This window comes from Ptychodera flava, chromosome 5 (assembly GCF_041260155.1).
Source record: "Ptychodera flava strain L36383 chromosome 5, AS_Pfla_20210202, whole genome shotgun sequence".
Lineage (NCBI taxonomy): Eukaryota > Metazoa > Hemichordata > Enteropneusta > Ptychoderidae > Ptychodera > Ptychodera flava.
The window spans coordinates 29,060,240-29,082,537 of record NC_091932.1 but is presented as its reverse complement, the minus strand read 5'-3'; the positions used below and the strand labels follow the sequence as shown (position 1 = coordinate 29,082,537).

At 38.8% G+C, this 22,298-nt stretch overlaps 1 protein-coding gene across 2 annotated transcripts in view; it reads right to left on the bottom strand.

The window, feature by feature from the left end:
- Positions 1-22,298, bottom strand: part of LOC139133449 (histamine H3 receptor-like) — a 210,579-nt gene that overhangs the window by 121,612 nt on the left and 66,669 nt on the right. The window lies entirely within an intron of this gene.

Below are 22,298 nucleotides of genomic sequence, written 5' to 3'. Positions count from 1 at the left end.
AACAGCAGGACATGCTAATTGTTACTTCGCGCGCTAGTTTGACTACCCTATCCATAGGCTGTAATCTTGCAAACAATCGATACCGCATCGTTTCTGTCCCCATCAGGAAGCATTATTACCAGTCATCTAAACCCTGTAATGCCTAAAAATAGTTTCTCAGCGACATTGTGTCGGAAAATTGCAGTATGATGGCCTTTTTGAAAGAAGCTTTTCAAACAAACGTGGCGCGCCTCTACGGTTTTGTCGCAATCACCTGGTTTTGAAGATGTTATAATCGGCAAAGAGGTTGCGTATTAACTTTACCGTATGTTCGAGAGGTGATCGATAACCTGTCGCTAATTAATCGTTTGCGCTAGAGTAAAGATACACAGCATAGTGATTGGTGTCATTACAACGTACGATCTGAGAGAGCGCTTCGATTTAAAGAAATCTGGCTAATCAAGGACCTAACGTTTTCGCAATGAACCCACTGATTGAAAATTTCCATCGTGATAAACGGCAGCGTAAAACCATCCGAGTGAATTAAGGTTGCTTGTTCCCCGTTTTCAGGTCGCTTAATGTTGAAGATTGGAAAATTCGATGAGTTGGATCCCTGCCGTGTATCAAATCAAGCAAGTGCAAAAAAAGCAAGCGAGAGTGGGACAGGAGAAAAGTTAAGGAACGCTTTAATAAAACGAGAAGCGTTAAAATTAATGGAGGTGATTGTTTCATACGTCTTCAAGCTTGCAGTCAAGAGGTAATTTGATGAAACCAAGACTATCGTATTGCACATTCTCTGTCAGTTCAAGAAAAGAAATGAGTTTATGTCAATGAAAATTGATCATGTACAGACTTCTCCAACTTGAATCGCTCCCTTGAAGAATTGTCTATGAATACTATACGCATGATCAAAAAAGTTTGGACTCTTCGAGAGATTGGAATGCTGATTGGAAAATGTTGGCATTCGCGGGTGTGGAGTTATATTATGATACTTGTGTACTTTCTGCTTTGATAGAGTACAAATGTCTCTGGGTCAGTTAGTTCAGTTACTCGAATTATGAGACAGACTGCCTCACAACAAAGTCAAACAAAATCGAGGAGACAACTCTGACGTAGCAAATAACACCTTGCCATTGGTCAGTATTTCTTGTCAAACATCTTAGGTTCCTGATGGAAACTGTACAACTATATGCGCAGGGCTAAGAAAATTATCGGCTTGTCACGTGTGTCTTACAAACGGATTAATAACGAAAAATATTCCGAAGACCTCGTCGGTCGGGCAAGGTATTAACAAGACGCAAATCTATGTTCGTGACGAACTCACGTACGACTCACATCATTGGCATTTCCAAAGCTGTTCGACCCTTCAGATCGCCTCGGAGTTTCGCGCTCTGTCAATTCACATACAGCTAGTCATATGACAGTTTTATGAATTCAAAAAGATCGAAAAGTTCGAAATATTGTATATCATAGGATATGTGCAATCAATTAAATCTTTGAGTTGACCCAAGATATTTGCTCGATTCAAAGCTTTTCCCGGAGCAAATATAGGCAAACGTATCATATTTCGGTATGCACGAAGCGAGAGAGAACGCATTACCGGGTCGCATTTGACTGTTCATGATGGATAGATCCAAGACCTCTGTTCATAGGCAATTAGTGTATAATATTACAAACAAGCATGCCGAAGACAAATTAGACAGGCAGAGAATCAATCAGCCTCTTAGTCACGGGAAAATAAAGTCCACGCTTCGGCGAATCAACCGTGACCTTGTCGATTTCACTACGCGTAAGAATGCTTTGGGGGTTACCCGTCTCCAATGACGTATTTGTTGGGTCGTACGTGCCGAAAGAGATTGTTTTTGCTCTGCTGAACGTATTCTCCGAGCGGAAGTCGGAGGGTGGTTGATTGAGAATGCGGAGATGTTCGGGGATTTTCCCCGGCCGATCTCCAACTGCTACGCGGATTGTCAAGGCTCTCAAGAATCTATGGCGCTTTTGTGTTCAAAGTTATATTCCGACGACATTTTTATGTGATATTTTTATAAATGAAAGTACATTCGGACACGTTTAATTTGAAGTGTCTTGATTTAATGTACTGGACTTTCTGGTGTTTCTGAGATATTCGACCATTAACAATAAATTGTAAAAATGTTATTTCGCCGAGTTGAAGAAAAGTTTTGGCGTGCGAGACATGGGGATGGGGTACTCCCAAAATTTTTATAAAGGGGATGCCATCCAAGTTGAAAATATATCCTCGTGGATATTCCAAAATATGGCGCACTTCTGGTTGGGATTTTCTTAACAATTTTTACCGTCATTCTATAGATGAGAAGGTTTTCCTAAAGTACGGGGACATTGCCTTGTTTCTGACCAATACTAAGTTGTTTTGGGATGAAAAGTTACCCTGGTCAGAGATACTTTTCGTGGAAAAGTAACCCATTCGGGCAGCACATACCCGTACACCTTTTTATGGGAGTACCATCCCCCGGGTCTCAATGGCCATGTTCGATGACGATAAAACTGTGCCACTGCATTCTGAGCACATGCAGTTTGAAACTTAAATGACAACGACAGAGCACTTATATTGAAACGTTTCATGGTGTGGAACATCCAAAAGTGCTCCACCGTGACGCGCTTGGCAAAATCTTCCCAGAATATCGCATTCCCTGCACGAACAAACCACTTCAAAATACTGCCACGCTTTAGCCAACGTCTCCTCATAGCGCCAGTAAACGGGAGAACTCTGACATCACTCCCGCGGGTCCACGCCGTCTGGACACGTTACGTCAAACAAAACCAACCTGGCGTAAAGAATCTATACCTCTGAGTGCTTCACCTTCACACAGGCGTGATGCATCTGTATTACTGTCAATAGACGACACGGGCTCCAATTTAGAGAATTAGCAACGTAACGGCGAGTCAATTACTTTAGTGATATTGTGCTCACCCCGAGGGATGGCAAAAGAAGCCATTTGTCAGCGACGGGTGTATTGTAGCGTATAGAACTACACGCAGTAAACAAAAGTACTGCCTCTGTCACACTCTAGAATTCCCACTGTTATGTACACAGGTTAAATGCATTACACCCGACAATGTATAGACAGTTTTCTGCTCTCGTTGTGTATTCTGATAAAATGCCGACATTTTTTTGCTATTTGTGAATCTAAAAATTGAAAGCGTTACTTCCTCAAAATAGTAAACAGGTTCTTCGATCCTTTTCAATCCGTCACGGATTTAGCTTCCGTCAACAAAATCAATTAGCGGTATGCCGTCACTCTGTCGACCCAAAGTCTTTCATTGCATTGTTAGTTACCAGGGATCTCAGAGTTACTGTACCGAAAAATATTTATTTTTCGTGTACAAATCAATTACCTTTGCCGGCATTTAAACAGAGTTTTAGGCCATCCACGGAATTTGAATGTAACTCCCTACACAAAAGTTGGCTAGCTGTTAGTGAAGCAAGTTGAATCGTCAATGGCAATCAAGCATTCGCAACCTCTTATTTTGCGTAACCTTTTAGTAAGATTAGTAAGCCGTTCAGGGTCTCATGGCAAGGCAAAAGACTGTAGTGAGCTATAGATCGTCAAGAGATATTGTATTGAATCATTGTCACACACAGAACTATTAGATTCTGAAATACAGTGTATCTACAAAGAAATACGGGGTAAAAATTCAGTAAATTCTCGATCGGATTCGAACTCACAACGTACGGCACCCAGTCACCTAGTAGCGAAGACATCACATTCAAAATTTTAGGCTAAATAGCCGCATTTTGAAAAGAGCAGTTCAATAAGCTAGCCAAAGTTGTTATTTTTTCTGGCCGCGATCCTCCACACACGCTGTAGAGTTCTTGAAGCCTTGGCACATACGCAGTCTTTCTATCATACATCGCTCACAAACTTTATCAAAGCAATGATTACACAAATTAAAACGTTCGTTCTTCTCGTGAAATGTGGAAAGTGCATATGCAAATACATATATTATAAAAAGCCATCAAGTTGTAAAATGTAGTCTGAAGACAGCTGAAAAAACCAAGAGTCTGAGATCACGCATTGTGTCTGATCGTCTTTGGTTCAGTCTGCCCTGAGCAACAAGATTATTCAGAAAAATATGTTACTTTATATTCTTCTTCAGGGCTTATCAATTTATGTCATACATCTAACCTATAATTTGTACTCAATTATATTTTTTCAAAGGTCAATAAGCATCAGCACTGAACACTTCAAAACACTGACTCAAGGTCGCACAAAACTCGAAATTGATAGTTTTATCTTTTGCTCAAACTTTCCTCAAGGAAGATATAAGCAATATAATGCCCTTTCGAAATCAAGAATAAGAATCAGAGTTTAGCATTCAAGCGTTAGTGCCAAAGGAACAAATTACACAATATTTATCGACACTTGTAATTAGAAATGGCCGCCATCACTCTGTTAACTATGTTAGAAACAATACAGGGCCAGTATTGCTAACTTTTGATGATTTTTTCATCATTTTTATTTTGTATGTCAATTGTAACTTCTTTTTCTTCTCCCCAAAGAATGTTGAAACACCAACTATTTAGTTAATGTCTATATATGTGTAAATGGCATTGTCACTGGCCCTCTGAGTATAAGGAGCGAAAAGCATTCTTTTGCAAATCAGTTCTGAACCTCAAAATTAAATATTAACATTTGAAAAAGCCCCTGAATTGTGCAAACAATAAATTATTTGTCATAAGTTACAGAAATTTCCTGCGATTAAAAGTCTCTGCTGGAGATAGGGCAGAATATTCAAGGTTACTGACCAAACTATAAATACATATCGCGACAATTGCGAATGTTGCTGAGTCGTCACCTGGGTGTCCATCAGCAGACTTAACCAGGTTGACAAAATTGGGCGTCAATGTGCTTGATCACGCATGACATACGTACTATTTTTGTGAATATTTTTAAGCTAAAGTTTGATTTAATATTTTGTAACAGCTACAAGAAAGTAATTATTTTCAGAAGGTGAGACTGCATATATGGATCTGCTAAAATTACACGCGACCCACCAGTGCTGTTACACTATAAAGCAACACTGTGAAAATATTTAGTCAGACTTGATGTCTCTATACAGTATAATTTAACAACAGCTGTCATGTTTTCAATGATGTTATGGAAATTGTGGACAAGAGAATCTTTAAGAAACGTACAATTTCTTTATGAATTATCAGGTTTGATTTATTTTCTGTCGCACTTACATCCTACTATCCAGAAGACAAGGCTTCAATCCTAAGAGAATAATACAATTCAAGGATAAAAATTCAAATCGCGCAAACGCCATTAACTTAAATAGGTCGCTTTTCGGCGTGATCCCTGACCCTTCTCTTATATATGAATGCTACATTAGACATTTGAAATCAGGATGTGACATCACTTGGTGAGTACAACCATGGACTGATGAACATGCTACAGGCTTTCAAAAACGTCAGACTCTATTTTTAATCTTCTTGACCGTAAAGAACTTCTGGTGCGATATCATCAGGCTAAGTAGAGTACACCCCATGGGACTAACTCTCTCTCTCTCTCTCTCTCTCTCTCTCTCTCTCTCTCTCTCTCTCTCTCTCTCTCTCTCTCTCTCTCTCTCTCTCTCTCTCTCTCTCTCTCTCTCTCTCTCTCTCGTTCTGTTTGCTAAATTAACAAGGAATTTTACAACATGGAGCGTGTACATAAATGCATGCACGCTTGAATAGATACATAGTACATACATGGTACATAGTACATAGATACATATACATAGTTAGAACATGCATGCACACATACATACATACATACATACATACATACATACATACATACATACATACATACATACATACATACATACATACATACATACATACATACATACATACATACATAAATGCATGCATGCATGCATACATACATGCATACATACATACATACATACATACATGCACGCGAGCGCACGCATGCACGCACGCACACACCTGTGTATGTATATACATACGTACATACATACGTACATACATACGTACATTAATACGCACATTCATACATACATTCTTTTACGATGAGTAAGTATTAATGACATGGCAACAGAGGATGTATTGAGAATGTCTACGTGACGTTCATCCATTAAGAACGTGAGATCCTGGCTTAAACCTTACTCAGCTAACACTCTCACGGATAACATCATCACAATTCGTGACAATTCTTAATTACTTTTATTTCATCCCGGAAAGATACAAATTTCATGCCTTTCGCCATGAGTATTTTTTAGAATCCTATGAGTCGTGATGGTTGTGATCAGTCATCGACTTTCCATCATTCATTCACTTGTGCTTTATCAGAATTTTCGAAGTGCATGCATTGTATGCATGTAGTTACGTGATGATGTTCATTGCAACGTGCAAAGATTTTTACTTGATTTCCTAAACAGTGGTAGCAAACACCTGTATCTTCCGTATTTAAAAACATGGCATTTAGCTTACCAACTTAACTATAAACTAACCTAGCATGACATACTCAATCACTGTCTAGCCAACAAAACCAGCTGCCAACCTAACGACATATATGTGTATACCTAACTAGCTATCAACCTAATATGCAGTTAATTATCTGACTATATCTATATCTACTATACCCATCAACCCAAAAACTTATCGAATCTACAAACCTATCTGTGCCTATCTGGCCATCTGGATACCATACTGCCTATCATCATGTGACCTTATCTACCACCTCCTCCTTACCATCCCATCTAGCTAGTACCTAATTACATGCATTTACAAACCAGCTAATATTTAATTCATACATACTGTACTCATCTTCTTTTTAAATTGTCTGGCTAATTATGCAATCCCGCAAGTGACAATCAAGCTGGTCTAGATATAATTATGTGACCGTTAGGCTAAATGGCTCGTACTAAACTACATGTACAAACCTGCCGATACCTATCAACAAACCGGCCTACCTATTTATCTACCTATCTAGTAACTATTACCTATCTACCTCCCTTGTAGTTGTAACTACCTATACCTATACACTAACATAGTAAATCTACCTATTCCAACCTTCTACAGTAAGTCACTTATTGATTGTTAGGCGGGTCTCGATGATGTTGCATTTTTGCTCACTGTACACATACTTGGCAGCCGACGCGTCTTAACGTTACCGGTGCCTGACCGCGCTCAAAAGGTTTCAAACCGTGTGGGCGTCACAACCGACTTCTCATCAAACTTCATTGAAACGATTACTTGTTTTACATTGCTGTGATTCTTTTAGCGCGATTCATAATATTTTATCGACCTATTACCGAATGCGATACTCATTACTTATTTTTGAAGGCACGTTTTTTTGAATTCGTTTATATGTTTATGTTCTTTTCTAGCCAGGTTAAACTGATTTCTTTTAATGTAAGTGCGTTGGCTTGCTTATCGCCTGCTCTTACGTCAAATGGCAAATTAAACTGTTTACACTAGCAACTTCTCGTAAAACGATAAAGAGTACTGCATCAGTAGCTTTGTTTTTATCTTCAAAACAAGGCGTATATTTAGAATTTTATTAAATGTATTAGCAGAGAATCAGGTCACGGTCACTAGTCTTAATACTTTTGACGATCATCATTTAATTTGACTCAATTTATTACACGGTTTGTATGCTTTTTTGAGTCACACATACGTCGAGTTAAACGTCACTAGTATTAAGGTACTACGAGCCTCGGAATAGAAAGACGTACACTTTCGCTCAGACTTTCCTTTTGGAGATTTTCAGTCATTTTTCCCAAAAAACAAGAATGTACCGCATAGAAGTGAAATAAATCTCTTGGGTGGTATCAGATACGGTGATAGTGACCAAAAGCAGCTGTATCTCAGTGTCTGAGAATGATCCGTTTCACGATCAGATCCTGTGAGAATCTTGCGACGCTTATCTTGGTACCGATTTCAAGGATGAGTATTTTGGCACGGTGCCAGCCACAAATATCTCTGACAGATACACGACAAAATATTGTGCCGTGTTTAATAGCCAGGCAGCGAAACATTATCTTGTCGCCTCATCAAAAACGTTAACGTAGAACAAAAATCAGCGCCATGCTATAGCCAATGAAAACACTTTTCATCAGACGCCACGCGCGGGAAATGTCAAACTCAAATCTGAACGGCGATACAAGTCAGGTAACCGTTCGCGCCGAACTAAGGCCAGCTTTATTCAACGTAGACATGGCTTCGCGGATAACTGTCGCCTTCTACGAGCGTGGGCATGACTTTATTTGTATGTCATCATCAAAACCAATACATATTTTCCCATTTATCTTCGTCCTTGTCGTCTTCAGTAAACATACAATGCGCAAAATGTACAGTGAAACATACTGTAATAGTTTTCAAAGGTCATTCGTGTAGCCTTTCCATAACATTTTAAAAAGCACGATTTTCATATCAATAAATGAAACTTTAATTTTACCGCTAGGTAATAATTAATACTAAATTGGCATAACGTCATGTCGTGACTCTGAAACAGATATGTCACTCTTATTGTTGTTTCATGAAACGATCGTGCGTCGAAGTAGACACCACACACTTCGAAACATTTCCTTTTTATTAGACATGCTGTATACGTACTCTTCATCTTTATGAACAACTTAAAAACGTGCTCTAAATTTTCATGCTCGTTGCAGGAAATTCCAATCCTTTTTGTTGTCGCTCGAATTATGCCGTATTAAAGTAGAATGGGCCGGCCTTGGGACAAATATTCGGACTTTCAAACTTTTACTAAACGTTTTTTTGGTCTACCAGAAGCTCATGGAGAATCAGCGACTCATTTTTTTGTGAAAAATTGAAGACTTATTTTTTATCCACAAACTTAACACGGGGATGGCGACCATTTTGAATTTTAAGTATCGGTAAATATTTTAGCAATTTGTCTCTCTAGTATCTAATTTTGAAAGGCGACCCCTGCTTTTCATTATGATTTCGAACATCAACGATAGAAAATTTCCTCACGGAAAGTTTTGAGCAAAAGTTTAAGTCTTTCAGTTTCGCGGCGCGTGCAACCTTAAGACTGTCATGCAGTGTGAAAAGTAACGAGACCGACATTTCTTAACGTTCGTAGATATCGTCAGTGAGCTGGCAGTGTTCACAGATAGAAAAACCGCTCGCTCGATGTTATCGGTCACGTTGAAAATTTGGTTTAATAAACCCTGTCATCTATTAGGGGGCGCCTTTTACTGTGATACTTCTTATCTCTCGGTGACTGGGTCCCCTGCAGCGATAGTCACTATATTTAATTTCCTTGAATGTCACGAAAGTGCATCGTTAACACTCGTTCTGAATTTGTGTAAGCCCACAAACGTGAACTTCAGTCAGTGAGAGAAAAATTTACCGGTTCTGACTCTGACATTCGGCTTTTCATCTACACTGGAAGACAAAGTGTTTTATAAATCCGTCCGTTGTCGTGGTAACGCTTGCGTCAGACGCGCCGTGTATCAAGTTCGGAGTGAATGCTGTATCTATATGTAAGACGCGCTCAATCGCTCGGTAAGACTGATGTGAAATAAGACTTTCAAAGTATATGACAATTTTTCTTCAATCTAGCAATGTTTAGTTTCGTTCTCAGAGTTATTGAGGTTCTGTGGCACCCTAAGGCCAGATATATTTTAATCCTATATATATTCCATTAAAGTGGATGCCATATCATTGATTCATAAGATAATTTTTGCAGGCTAAACTAATAAATCCTACATGTGCTTTAAAACACACTCAAGAACCGCTTGAAAAGCGACAATTTATAAACCAATTACCATGGTGACAGGGCATTAGCAGAGAGCTGACAGCATCAGAGTCATTCACTGATATTCGATGAATAAATTAGATTGAGTTATTGAATAGTATATTTTCATTAACTTATTCCATTGTTGGATTATTGTCACATATTTGTGCTTAAAAGGAGGGAGAGAACATTGCATTCAGTGATAAAATGTATAAGCATTCATTTTAAAACGCCTGTTTTCCAAAATTTTGTTTTCGATTAATGCTTGCTTTGAAATAAAGTGAATAAAGTGAAAGTGAGAACAGAAAATTGAACAATGCTTTGATTTTGCCAGTTTACACGCTGGGTCCATTTACGCTCCTGATTAAACATTCAGTTCATATCGCTGAGGGGGATAATATAACGGGACGTCCGTTGCGAAGGCTATAGATGATTTCAAAAAGGACGTTCTTGAAAAATACTGCGACAAGAACAGGCGCCTTAACTGGAATGTTACAATGAAGGATGGTCGGTGACCAGGTGTTCACATGCACAGAATTCATTAGTTTAGCAGTCGTTTCTTCGTACTTTCTTGTATGAAACGTTTATAAATTATAACATTCTCGGGCTTTTACGGGAAAACTTACTGAGTTGAGACTGCAACAGTAGTTTTTATGTAAGTGCTGGGCTTAAGACGTACAGAATGAATGGGTCCTCGTCCTATAGGTATGGATATTGTGACTAAAAAGTGTCATCCCTGTGGCTGCAGACAAAACGACAGTTCACAAGGCACATAGAGGCACGCATCTGTAGACAGAAATGGAAGAACAGAATTGCAACAGCGACGAATGGAGAGAAAAAGAGATAAACGATGACAGAAGCCGGTATACATTCAGTGAGGGTCGAGTGAGAACAGACACCAGTTCGCGTTTCACTAATATACATGCAGGGACCGGTATATGAGTCGATTGATCACTTTTTGATGCGAGCATTTGAACAGAGAGAAAAACGGGGAAAATCATCACAAATTGTTGCTACATCTTCATAAACGCGATTAATTCCCTTCGTTGTATGGCGTTCGTAATTCGTTGAGCAAAATAACACGCCCTCAAATAGGTAAGTGCTAATCATACTAGAACATAACTTAAGGTCTGACATACATAACAAGCAATTGAGTAATTGATCAGTGTTTTGAAATTCATCGGTTGCAATACCGATACTCTTAAAAAAAGACGGACTACACAAACCGACCTAACACGGTAAATGTGGTGGTAATGGGACTGCCTTCCATGATGTTACAAGGATTTCGAACAACGCTGGTTGCAATTTTCGCGCATTTGTGAGGACCCACAAGACGAATATCAACCTAAGTGTGCCCGACACATCTCTCGATTCTGTCAACGTACATAGAGACGTTTACAAATCATTCAACGAGACTGGCCTGTTTTTGAGATTCATCCGTTGTGAAACTTGACAATCAGGTGACAGATTGTGCTATTGCAGGAATGTATCATTAGGTCTGGAAGGGTGGTTAAGTGTAAAAAAACGGCAGATAAACTTGGCACGAATTTTGGCAGAAATTTGCACATGACTCGAAAGTGAACAACAAAATGTTGTACAATACTCTCCTCATATATGTCAAATCTGGTAAGCGATGAATTTACTTATCTTCGGGTGACCCCCCAACCCTCCCTCAATTTCAAAGGTGCGCCCCTTTCAGAATGTTTAGATTCTTAGTCGTTTTTGCTGTCATCAGGTACTTCGTAGAACGCTAAGATCATGTCCTAAAAACACTCTCGACGTGAGAGAAGGTCAATGATGGCGTAATGGATGTCAAAAAGACACTCCCAAGACAATATCCCGTTACCAAGAAATAAATACATTTTTAGGAGACACACGAACGTCAGCTCGGCACGTGAGACGTAAAAATGCACTAGGGACAACCTAGAGCTTGGAAGAGTTCTAAACTGAGGTCAGCAAAATTTATACAAGAGTGGCTAAACCTTTAAAAATGCTTACATAAGGCATTACATCAGTACCATGGGAATTTTTGTTTGGCATATTAGATAGCTACTTATGTTACAAGTTAATCGCTAGGGCAAGTGGATGGCTTCTAAACACAGTAATGTGACATAACTGTTTGTATAATCAGCCGGGAGTATTACCCCCACATCTGGGTGGGAGACCGCGTTGACTGGATCGCAGACATACGTAATATAACTGTGGCGCTGAAGTAAACAGAGTCGGGCAAATTGCTCTGTGGATTCGAAGCCAAGGAAAATCGTTGAAGTTTGCTTACCTGATGGAAACGGTAGCTTAAAACTCGGGCGCTCGCAATGCGACTCTTGGTGGCGTAACCTTGAACACGAGCGCTGGCTTTACAGGGATTCTTAAATCCTGAGATGATGTCGGCGCTGTCTTTTTATGAACAAGCGCACTGAATATATTACGTATGCAAATGAGGACATCATGAACTGAAATGGAACGGGCTGCGATAACTTAGACGGAGAAACGTATTGCTGAAGTCATTCAACTGACAATCACCAACGCTATGCACGCTTTTGATGAGCGTTTGAACACTTAAAAGGGACATTCTGACGTTCACAGACTTTGTTAGAAGGACCGCACCACCCTGTGTATCAAGCCCAACTCAAAACCGAAAATAACTAACCAAAACATTAACGCTGTACTATCTCGTGACCGAGGCTTGAAATATTCAATATTTTGAATAACTGCAGTGTCGTGCTGTTGGAGACGCAATCTCGTTACACGAAAACACACTTTAAAGATTGAATAAGACTGACAACCGCCGAAAACAATGTTAAGTACTCTCGAAACGGTCGTCTCGAAGCAGTGATTATTCAAAACAACGTTATAGGGGAGAAAACGATACTAAAGACGTGAAAAATGTTAATAGTAATGCACTTAATATTTAGTTCGATTAATCAAGACTGCACAATACACTGAATTTATATGGAGATGGCTATTCTCCAAAGAGCACTAATCTCTTTGCGATTGCAATTTTTGGCATTTTGGATCACTTCTCCATCGATGGGAGATGAACGATTGAGTTCAAATTGTTAACGAAGTCATAGGGATAGGTAGCAAAAATTTGCCTATACAATCGAGGGTAACGATAAATCTAGACACTGGTAACGCGTATCCTTGCTTATCTGCATGCCTGCCTGCTTGTCACTCCAGACGGCCACTTAGCGACCTAGTCATGCACCGTTCTTTAATTCTGCTTACTTTTGGCATTTATGCCGGTTTTCCTTTTTCCAGCCTGGAATGTGCCAATAAATACACCGTCAGTGTACTTCTAACGTCGCCGCTTAGATGGTTTTTGAACTCTCATCGTTGGCCTGCCTGCCGGGGGGACCAATTCTGGACGGATTATTTGAAACGGATTTTAATACTCTTGGCTGTGTCCTTGGCAATGTCAAACATCGGGGACGCCTCGTTGCGATAAAAGGCGGTAAAGCACTGAACCTTGAGTCCTGACAAGCAATATTCACGGTAACGTCATCCCTTTACAGTTTTTCATCGACATGTGAGATCTACTGCATGAAAATCGTACTGGTCACCCCGTCTACCGCCATGGTTTGGCCCGATTCAATGGTTTTGGATGGCAAATATGGCTTATACTGGGAAACTTGGACGATGTGAGAGTTAACACTTACCTTAAAGGTATACAGTCACCTATAATCTAAATATGCCCATATATGGTCAAAGGCGTTCCTTGGTATTCAAAATGCCCATGTGAGTTTTTAAAAAGCGGCCACCCGCTTAAAATCTGTGATTGGTTAGATTTTCTCTTTCCATGGTAACTGTGGCAAAATTGGAACAGGTGACAGTATACCTTTAACTATCGAGAATAGTGTTATTCTTTTCATTATGTGCGATGATACACAGGTTCTATGGCCCTTTGCTCTGATCACAGTGTTTGCCGGACGAGAGCTTCCGACTTGTCTGTCAGTCTGTCTGCCGATAAACTACCAGGCGCTTTCTGTGTCTCAATGTTTTTTCCGTAGTGCAACTTTTGCGTCACAAATAGTGTGAACAATATATACGGACAAGAAGTACACCAGGGCGACCAATGCGTTTGCGCAACTTGCACGGAACACAAACACGTCTATTGCGGAAAAAGCGAAGGTGTCTCCTATCGACATACATGGTAACCATTGTCTCGCAGGTGTAACGAATTACGCACGATCAATTACGAAAAGACACAAGACGAGTAAAGCTCCTTTGACTGTGTACGTAGGTCGAGGAAGATAGCCATGTTTAATGGCAGCTTGTAACATTTGGAAACATAACGGTGAAATTTGCCGTGATTTCTTTAGTATTCACTTGCCTCGACATCTCCGTCGCTGACTAACGCACGGCTTGTTTGATAATCGCGGAAATGTCAACAAGGTGTCGTATCGATTAGTTTTTGGATATTTGTGTTTGTCTAGTGTTTTTGATCGTCGGAGACGACGACTTCTGACTGCTCTACCTGGCGCCGTAAAAGTTTTATTAAACGTGTTCTGTCCTGAATAAGTAAAAACCCTCTGTGTTGTATGTGCCTTACAGTTTCCATGCTGTCTGCTTTGTTTTCATCTACGATATCCTATTTACATTCGAGACATGTGGCTCAATATAATGTTTATTAAGACAAGAAGTAAATTACATTAGGCCAGTGGGTTACTTATGAGTTAAAAGCTGCTGACATTGTGTAGAATCGAATAATGTACGTCATTTTTTGACATTTCTGACTTCAATATGTAACCAACTCACAGGCAGAGGTATCATTTTGCACATTTTGATAATCGAAGTCTAATTAGTGTTGTTGTTGTTGTCGTCGTTGTTTTCGTTGTTGTTGTTGTTGTTGTTGTTGTTGTCGTTGTCGTCGTTGTCGTCGTTGTCGTCGTCATTGCCTATCGCCTCAGTTTGCCTATCGCAAATGCCGGCCTAAGATGCAAGATTGAGAAACTGTGTGTTCAGCTGGACGGTTTAAGGACTACACCATGTCGGGTAGGGACGTTACCCGACGGGGTGCTTACCCGAATGAACGCTGTACTCACTCATATTGTGCAGTGAAGCTGGAGAGACGAAATCTTGTGACATTGCGCGATGGTGATCAGTCACACTGGGCGGCCATTTTGAGCGAAGTCACATAATGTGCGCGTCGTACGCCGATGCCAATTAACTGAACGATAGGCATCGAAGCAGCGGTGTGCTCGCCGACTTTTGCAACAAATTACCCAGGGCCATGAGATCCGCTTGAGGTGTACACGCCCTCACACATGCAACCGTCAAAAGTCGAACCCTTTCACCTGAAGCAGCAGCCACAAGTGACCAACCATTTCCCGATAATACATCAAGCATTACGTGATACATTAAAGCAAGACTGGGGCCACACTGTCATACCGAATACGATCAATCCTCGATTAATAACTTAGGCCAAAATAAGTGGATTCGTTGTTTTACGTCCCTGTGCGCGTTGTTTTTTCAGAGTTTTTCGGGGAAACGTCACAAACTCGGCTTGCACAATTTTCCATCGTTGGCGATATTATGTCACGAAACCACACTTCCTTGCACCAGTCATGTATACGAACATGGAACCCTGTGATTACGTTATCGCTAGAAGCACTTATTAAAGGGAAACGGTCGTCGGAAATGCGCTTGTGCGACTTTCTTGTTTACAAACAATGTATTTCAAGCACTATATATAGATGCATCATGTCAACATAGCTGTAACATTTAAATCTTACAATGTACATTAAGACAAACATGTTTTAACTTTCATCAATCGCCAACGTAACAGTGTTTACATCGGTTGTAGGGTCTCTAGCGACCTTTCTGAGCGCAATTCCAACAACTGCCTCCCTTTAAACAATTTAAGGTCTGTTTGCTTTGTGGAAATTTCTCGCGTGTTTTACGATACCCGTGCCTACCTCTGGAAATTTCGAGTGACCGCAAAACAAATACTTTACTCGATATGGCCTAAGTCTTTTAACAAAGGTAGATTACGTGACCTTACCCTCGCAAGGAACGAAATCAATCATTCAATTTGCATGATTGTAAACCGCGTTCGTTTTATATATCCCACCGCCATATATATAGATTCATAATGAATTCATTTACATCAACTGCATGTTATATTTGTTTATAGGTTTTCGTTAATAATTAAACTTGATTACTTTTAAGTTCACATCTCTGAACAAATCTGGATGAGGTGTATAATGATAGGAAGGCATAACAATCAATACCGGACACGTAGTGCTATAGTATTATACGCATCATTAATCCAGGGGTTTTTTTCATGGACCATGTAATTTATCAGCTAGTTTTATCTTTTGCACTGGAAAATAAAGTCAGCAACATGAACATTCGGTACACTGGCAACTGCCAGACTTTGTGCTGATTTTATACTTGAGAATATCTAATACTTTGAGCAGAAAAAAATAGACAACAGCAGTCTTAGTACTCTGATTGTCGCCAGACACGTTAATGACATCGTGTGGGCTAATTTCATCAGACTATCCAATCTAACGGAGCTGAACATTTTGCGAATGAAAATGACTTTAAAGGCGCTGCTTTTGCATAACGTATCGATTGCACAACCGGTGCGATCGTGTCTTCGATCAACGGACACTTCCCTTGTTTGGCCGTGCGTAATCTAAACAGTGCATGCAACCGGTGCGATCGTGTCTTCGATCAACGGACACTTCCCTTGTTTGGCCGTGCGTAATCTAAACAGTGCATGCAAATCTTGTCATTGCATTCACTCCCTCATCGTCGTCAACTAATCAATCATGGAATTCAGCACATTTTCAAAATATGTTGAAAAACAAACTAATTAAGCTAAGTTTCATTGATTGATTTAACTACATTCTGCATTTCAGAACCTGAAAGGTTTGTTTTAGCTTTTGAATCAAGGACATATACATATTACGAGTTAAAAGATATCTTCTTGTTTATCAATTTGAGTATAGTGCAGCACTCCTTTCGCAATGAGTGAGCGTTCATTTCTATCGAATGTTACGCATTGAGAGGTTTTTCAACCTGTTATATCGTCCTCAACACCCTCCTGGTTTTCTGTTTTAATAATACTAAGCCAGATACTGTCATAGCATATTGAAGTATCTTAAAGGTTTGAGAGGAAACGTTACCAGTAAATCAAATGGCGGTAATTGAATTTAATATAGCATTACATCAAGTTGTGTTACCAGGTTTGCTTCTGAGACTTAGTGAACTTAGAATTTACATTTGTTCATTAAAATATCTTAAAGGGAAACCGTCGTCGGAACTGTGCCTGTTCGAGATTAATATTCTTGTTTACAAAAAAAGTATTTCGTGCACGATATCTAGATGCACCCCATTATCATAGCTGCAACATTTAAATCATACGATGTAGATTATGACAGACATGTTTTAACTTTCATAAATCACCATCGTACCTTGGATACAGTGTTTACATTGGTCGTATGGGTCCCATATGACCTTTGAGGGCAGTTCCGATGGCTGTATCCCTTTAAGCTGTAGGTCAGAATAGCAAGCTTCTACTTGAGGAAGTGAAAACTGACAAATTTTAGTTTCTAACTTTTTGAGGAAAAGGGTGGTTCCATGCAACGCTGCAGTAACCAAAGATGTTGACTATCAAGATAACGAAAACGACGCCCTCACCCGGCTAATTTTAATTATCATCAACATTTTTATATCAAATACACTGCCGGTATATTTCTTTGACTTAGTGGAAATAGTGATCGCAAAGTCAAGAACAAATAATCTTTGCAACTTGTGATTTTTAAAATCACAAAAGAATGAAGATACATTAATGCGCATTAAATAAATTAAAATTAAGTCGCGTTTTTAATTGAAAGAATAACTGTTCAGAGGTTAGTTAGGCAAGTGTACTGAAGATGCTATTTCATATGATCAGGATGTAGGGTGAAGAGTTTTTTCCTGCTGACAAGACACGGACCCTGCTGTCGTTTCCAAGGCCCGTTCTACAGTTTCAGAAACGATTAAGATATGTGAGCCTCATGCACAGTGTTTAGCTTCATGAAGTGAATGGAGGGCAGATTGATAAACAACGATGATCTAACCAAATTATCCATTGTTTCGCCATTCTTATCTCGGCGATGATGAGTAAATTCTCTTGTAGACGTAAACGATTTTTCTTCTGCAAATTAAACTCCCGGCGCTTTTGTTTTCTATTAGACGTCCGGACGTGCAGCTTCCCTTCTTTATTGACCACATCGGCCTCAGCGCGAGCGAGGTGTTTAAACTACGGGCAAGTGTACTCTGCAGAGGTCGTAAATCATAAGCAGGCTCGACTTCGGAGCCTCGCTAATCAGATAAGAGACAAATCACCAGCACCTGGTCCTGTCTGATTTGCTACAGTGATTGAACACAAGAGCGATCTGATGTTCCACCATCCAGCCAGTCTGGCGTCAAAACTTTGATCACAGCACCCTGCCGTTGACGTAGAATACTCGTTGGGATATGGTAAGGCTTTGAAAGTGGTAACAAATGAAATATATTCCTGTGCTTCATAATTCTGAAGCAAACATGATTTTTTTGTGTCTCTACCATGTATTTAACGTAACTGATTTTTTCCCTGCAAAATTTTGTTCGGAGAAGTTACAATGATGATATTTCATCATATTTTGAACCCCGATAGCCGCATCTAACCATATCTGATGGCTCTTCTCTGAATAATGGATCCCAGAGATCCATTAGTGGAAAGAATACTGATGTAATCTCGAGGTCCGTGCTGGGAATAACGTTTACAATGGACGAGTTCCATCCATCCACATGGATTTGAGTTCCATAATACTGCCATTATCGATACAAAATTTTCAATTCTGAATTCAGCTTGGCTTTCGTTATCATCACTGCCCATCCGACTAACATCGTTAAAATTATCTTTCAAATGACAAAAGTAATCAATATTCAGACGATGTGACGGGTAACCTTTCTCGGCAGAGAATTTACTCAAGTATTTCGTGCGTTCGTTGCAAATAACATATGCTCATCAGTATTACACAGCGTTTGTTTGATTCATCTAGACCATCGAATCGATCAACGTATCCATGTTTCCTCACGTGGAACGACTAATATCGCTCGAAACGCTGAAGCGGCGTGTTCTAGGGTTTGATAAAATGGCTACGATGAGAAGAAATCTTCGGCTTTTAACGAGTGACAATACTACATCACGCTATCATAGATCGTGTAGGGTAAAAATAATGAGATTCGGTAACTCTCGCTTGCTTTCAACGGAATGGGCGCGACGCAAAATTGGGTCAAACTACGAATACATTGACTTCACTTCCATCAGTTGCATCAAAGTGAATACAAAGAGAACATGATCAGGTTAGCAAAATGTTTGTGTGCTCTACACCAATCGGAAAACGCGGTCATTTCTCCGACGGTAACGTTTTGATCAGTTCCTTCAGTCCTTACATTCCATAACATGTGACTTATGAGAACGTTTCTAAAAGTTACCAAAGGGAAGGCTCTCAAGCCCACAACGGCCATTAAGTCTACTGTTAACCCTCTATATACACCAATAGTACCATTAAAAACTGTCCTGAAAAAAATATAGCGTAAGATCAGATATTGAATATTCTACCTTGATAAGTTAATATACTGATGTATTTATTTATCTATTTAATTGTTTGTTTATTCAATTACTCGCTTGTTCATTAGTTACTTGTTGTTTATTCAGTTACTTGTTTGTTCGGAAGCTATTTGCTTCTTTATTTATACTAACATTTAATTATTTAGATCTTTAATAAATAGATAAATAAATATGTTTGTTTGTTTGTTTGTTTATTTTAATTATCATGTTTATACATACTTCAACCCTCTCACACAACGTACACTTTTAATACGTGTACAATCTGTACATTATCTCCCGTTATATTACTATTAACATATGCAATGTCGGCTGTGGCCACAACTGAGTTTCTTTTTTGTGTACAGTTTAATTATCTTCTACCCTGCAAGGGGGAAGTATGAAACTTGCTGGAGAGATGATGATTGTGTGCTCTCTCCGGTAAGCTACTTTTGCTGTTAATGTTTTGAAATAGAACCTTCTTGTTGCAATTACATCCAGAGTGATGCAGACAAGCTAGTTTAATCCCCATTTAACATCACGTAGTGTTTGCGGTGGGTGACAAAAGTTTGTTTGGGTCAGAGGTTGTAGTTAGGTGCTACGGTAAGTGGAAGACGTTGCTAGCACAAATGTGTGACAAAACAGAGCCCTAGAGAGAACAAAATGCAACTTTTGCAGTTATTCATATAGTACTCATATAGCTTTTTAGAAATACCACTAATACCAAAAAGTAATAAATTAGAAGTCTACAGAAATAGTTCACAGATTAATACCGCACAGTGATAAATTCTTAGTCTAAAAATAGTATGAGCGTACTGATGACATGCACAACTGAATATCCATCTTGCTTTAATAGAAACTGTCTTCTATGGATGTACATTGTTAATTTTGAATTAGTTGCAAACGTAAGACAGACATCAAAGAGCGTATGCTCTGTAAAACCAACCAGGCATGAGTTATAAGCATAGTTACTGAAAATAATATCGAATTGCACAGCCCATTCAGCAAATGAAAAGGGTATCTGTGTACTTAATGCAAATTACGTCACACTCCAAGATGACATGCTTCTGAGGTATATCATATTTCTCTGATAAATGTATTTGTTTTAAATGCACACAGGGGCGACAGTTGTGGCTTTGAAAAATATACATTTGTGACAAAGACATGCTATTGTCCTAATTGTAAAGCTTACTTTTCTGATTATACATGCATAACAGATCGTTTTTTCCATTGATGTTGAATTATGGATTACCCAATGTAATTTACAGAAAGAAAAGCAGTCAAATAATGTTAAAGAAGTGGCTGCCACTTCTTTAACATTTTTGGCCACTAGCTATCGATGTGTGATTTTGATGGTACATGTTTTTGTAATAAACCTTGACATTTTCTGTCCAAGTGACGCGTGTTAGGAACATAACCAATGTATTGGAAACGGAAACTTCAAATCAATACGATCAAAACGCAGGAACCACCTGTTGCCATTCTATACGGACACAATGAAAAATAAACAAAGTTAGCTGCATACATTGTTTTACCAGCTGGATATTTGACAGTATGCTAATTCAAAGAATATTTTCAAATCAGATTTTTTCGGCTACCTGAATTTTGACCAAATTTTCTATTTTCACAAAACTAAGCCGGAGAAAATATTTTTTACCTAAAGACCTTTAAATCAATCTCTGCGAGTGGTAGATAAGAAAAGCATTGTAAAAAATTAACAGTCTGAATATCTGTCCCAGAAACGCATCCTACCTTACCTAAGTGAATTTTCCCGAGCGCATCACGGATGACGGAACCCTTGTGACCAAATTTGTTACGTATGACCAATACAATCTCTTGCATAGGTAGATTTTGCGTTTCAGGATATTTAAAAGTACGATTTAATTTTACTTTAGATATAGGATAATATTTATGAGCATAAAGATCTAGAATGAGAAAACTGGTGCATTTGTTCAGGAACAGACAATGCCCGACACGGTCCCAATTTTAAGAGTTAATATCCAATTACGATACAAGGACATAAAATACGTGATATATAATAAGATAACATCTGCATGGTATTGCTATTTGGTCGTATCGTATGACCAAGATACAACGTCACGTGATTCTAGACTTTAAAAGAACACTAAATTTTTAACAGATGCATGCTTTGTCACCTTCGCTGATCAAATTGCAACACCATGTTATGCAATAAGAAATCAAAGCTGGTCAAATAATCAATATAATTCAAAGTAAATCAATAATTTACTAAGCCAAAGACAAATGTCAAATTTATACCCTCGTGTTATGCAAATTTATTTTAATCTTGTAATAATACTCTTTACGTAACATCCATGATTGGTGATTTAAAAGTCCCGAAAACTATAATCTCTGCTTTGTCATGATATTCCATGGCCCCGGCGGGGGAACATATGCTCAGACATTATATAATGCCATATCTCTTTGTTTTCTGGGGAGCACGACGTTGTTCGATACAGAGCGGTAGAACAGTACGTAGACAAAAAAAACACATCAAGGACAAAATATATCTATTATTCGAAGTTTGAACACTCGAGAGCATAAAGCCCACGTAATGGATGCTGTGCGTACGTAAAGTGTTTACATATATATATATATATATATATATATATATATATATATATATATATATATATATATATATATATATATATATATATATATATATATATCTATATATATATATATATATATATAATATATATATAATGTGTTACACGTGTGTGTAAATGTAGATTTCTCCATTTCTCCTTGTTAATGGATCACTCGATTCCTGACGGCAAGGAGTAGACCTAGTACGTTTTTTCTGCTTAAGTTATGTTTGAGAGCATTAATGGATCAATTCAGGACGTTTATCTTTGGTTGCAGTGTTATCGATATTGATTATGTTGAGTTTTCCTGTATGATGAGGATTAAATCTTTTTTGCATCATTTGCACATGGATCTACTCTTAACAAAACTCA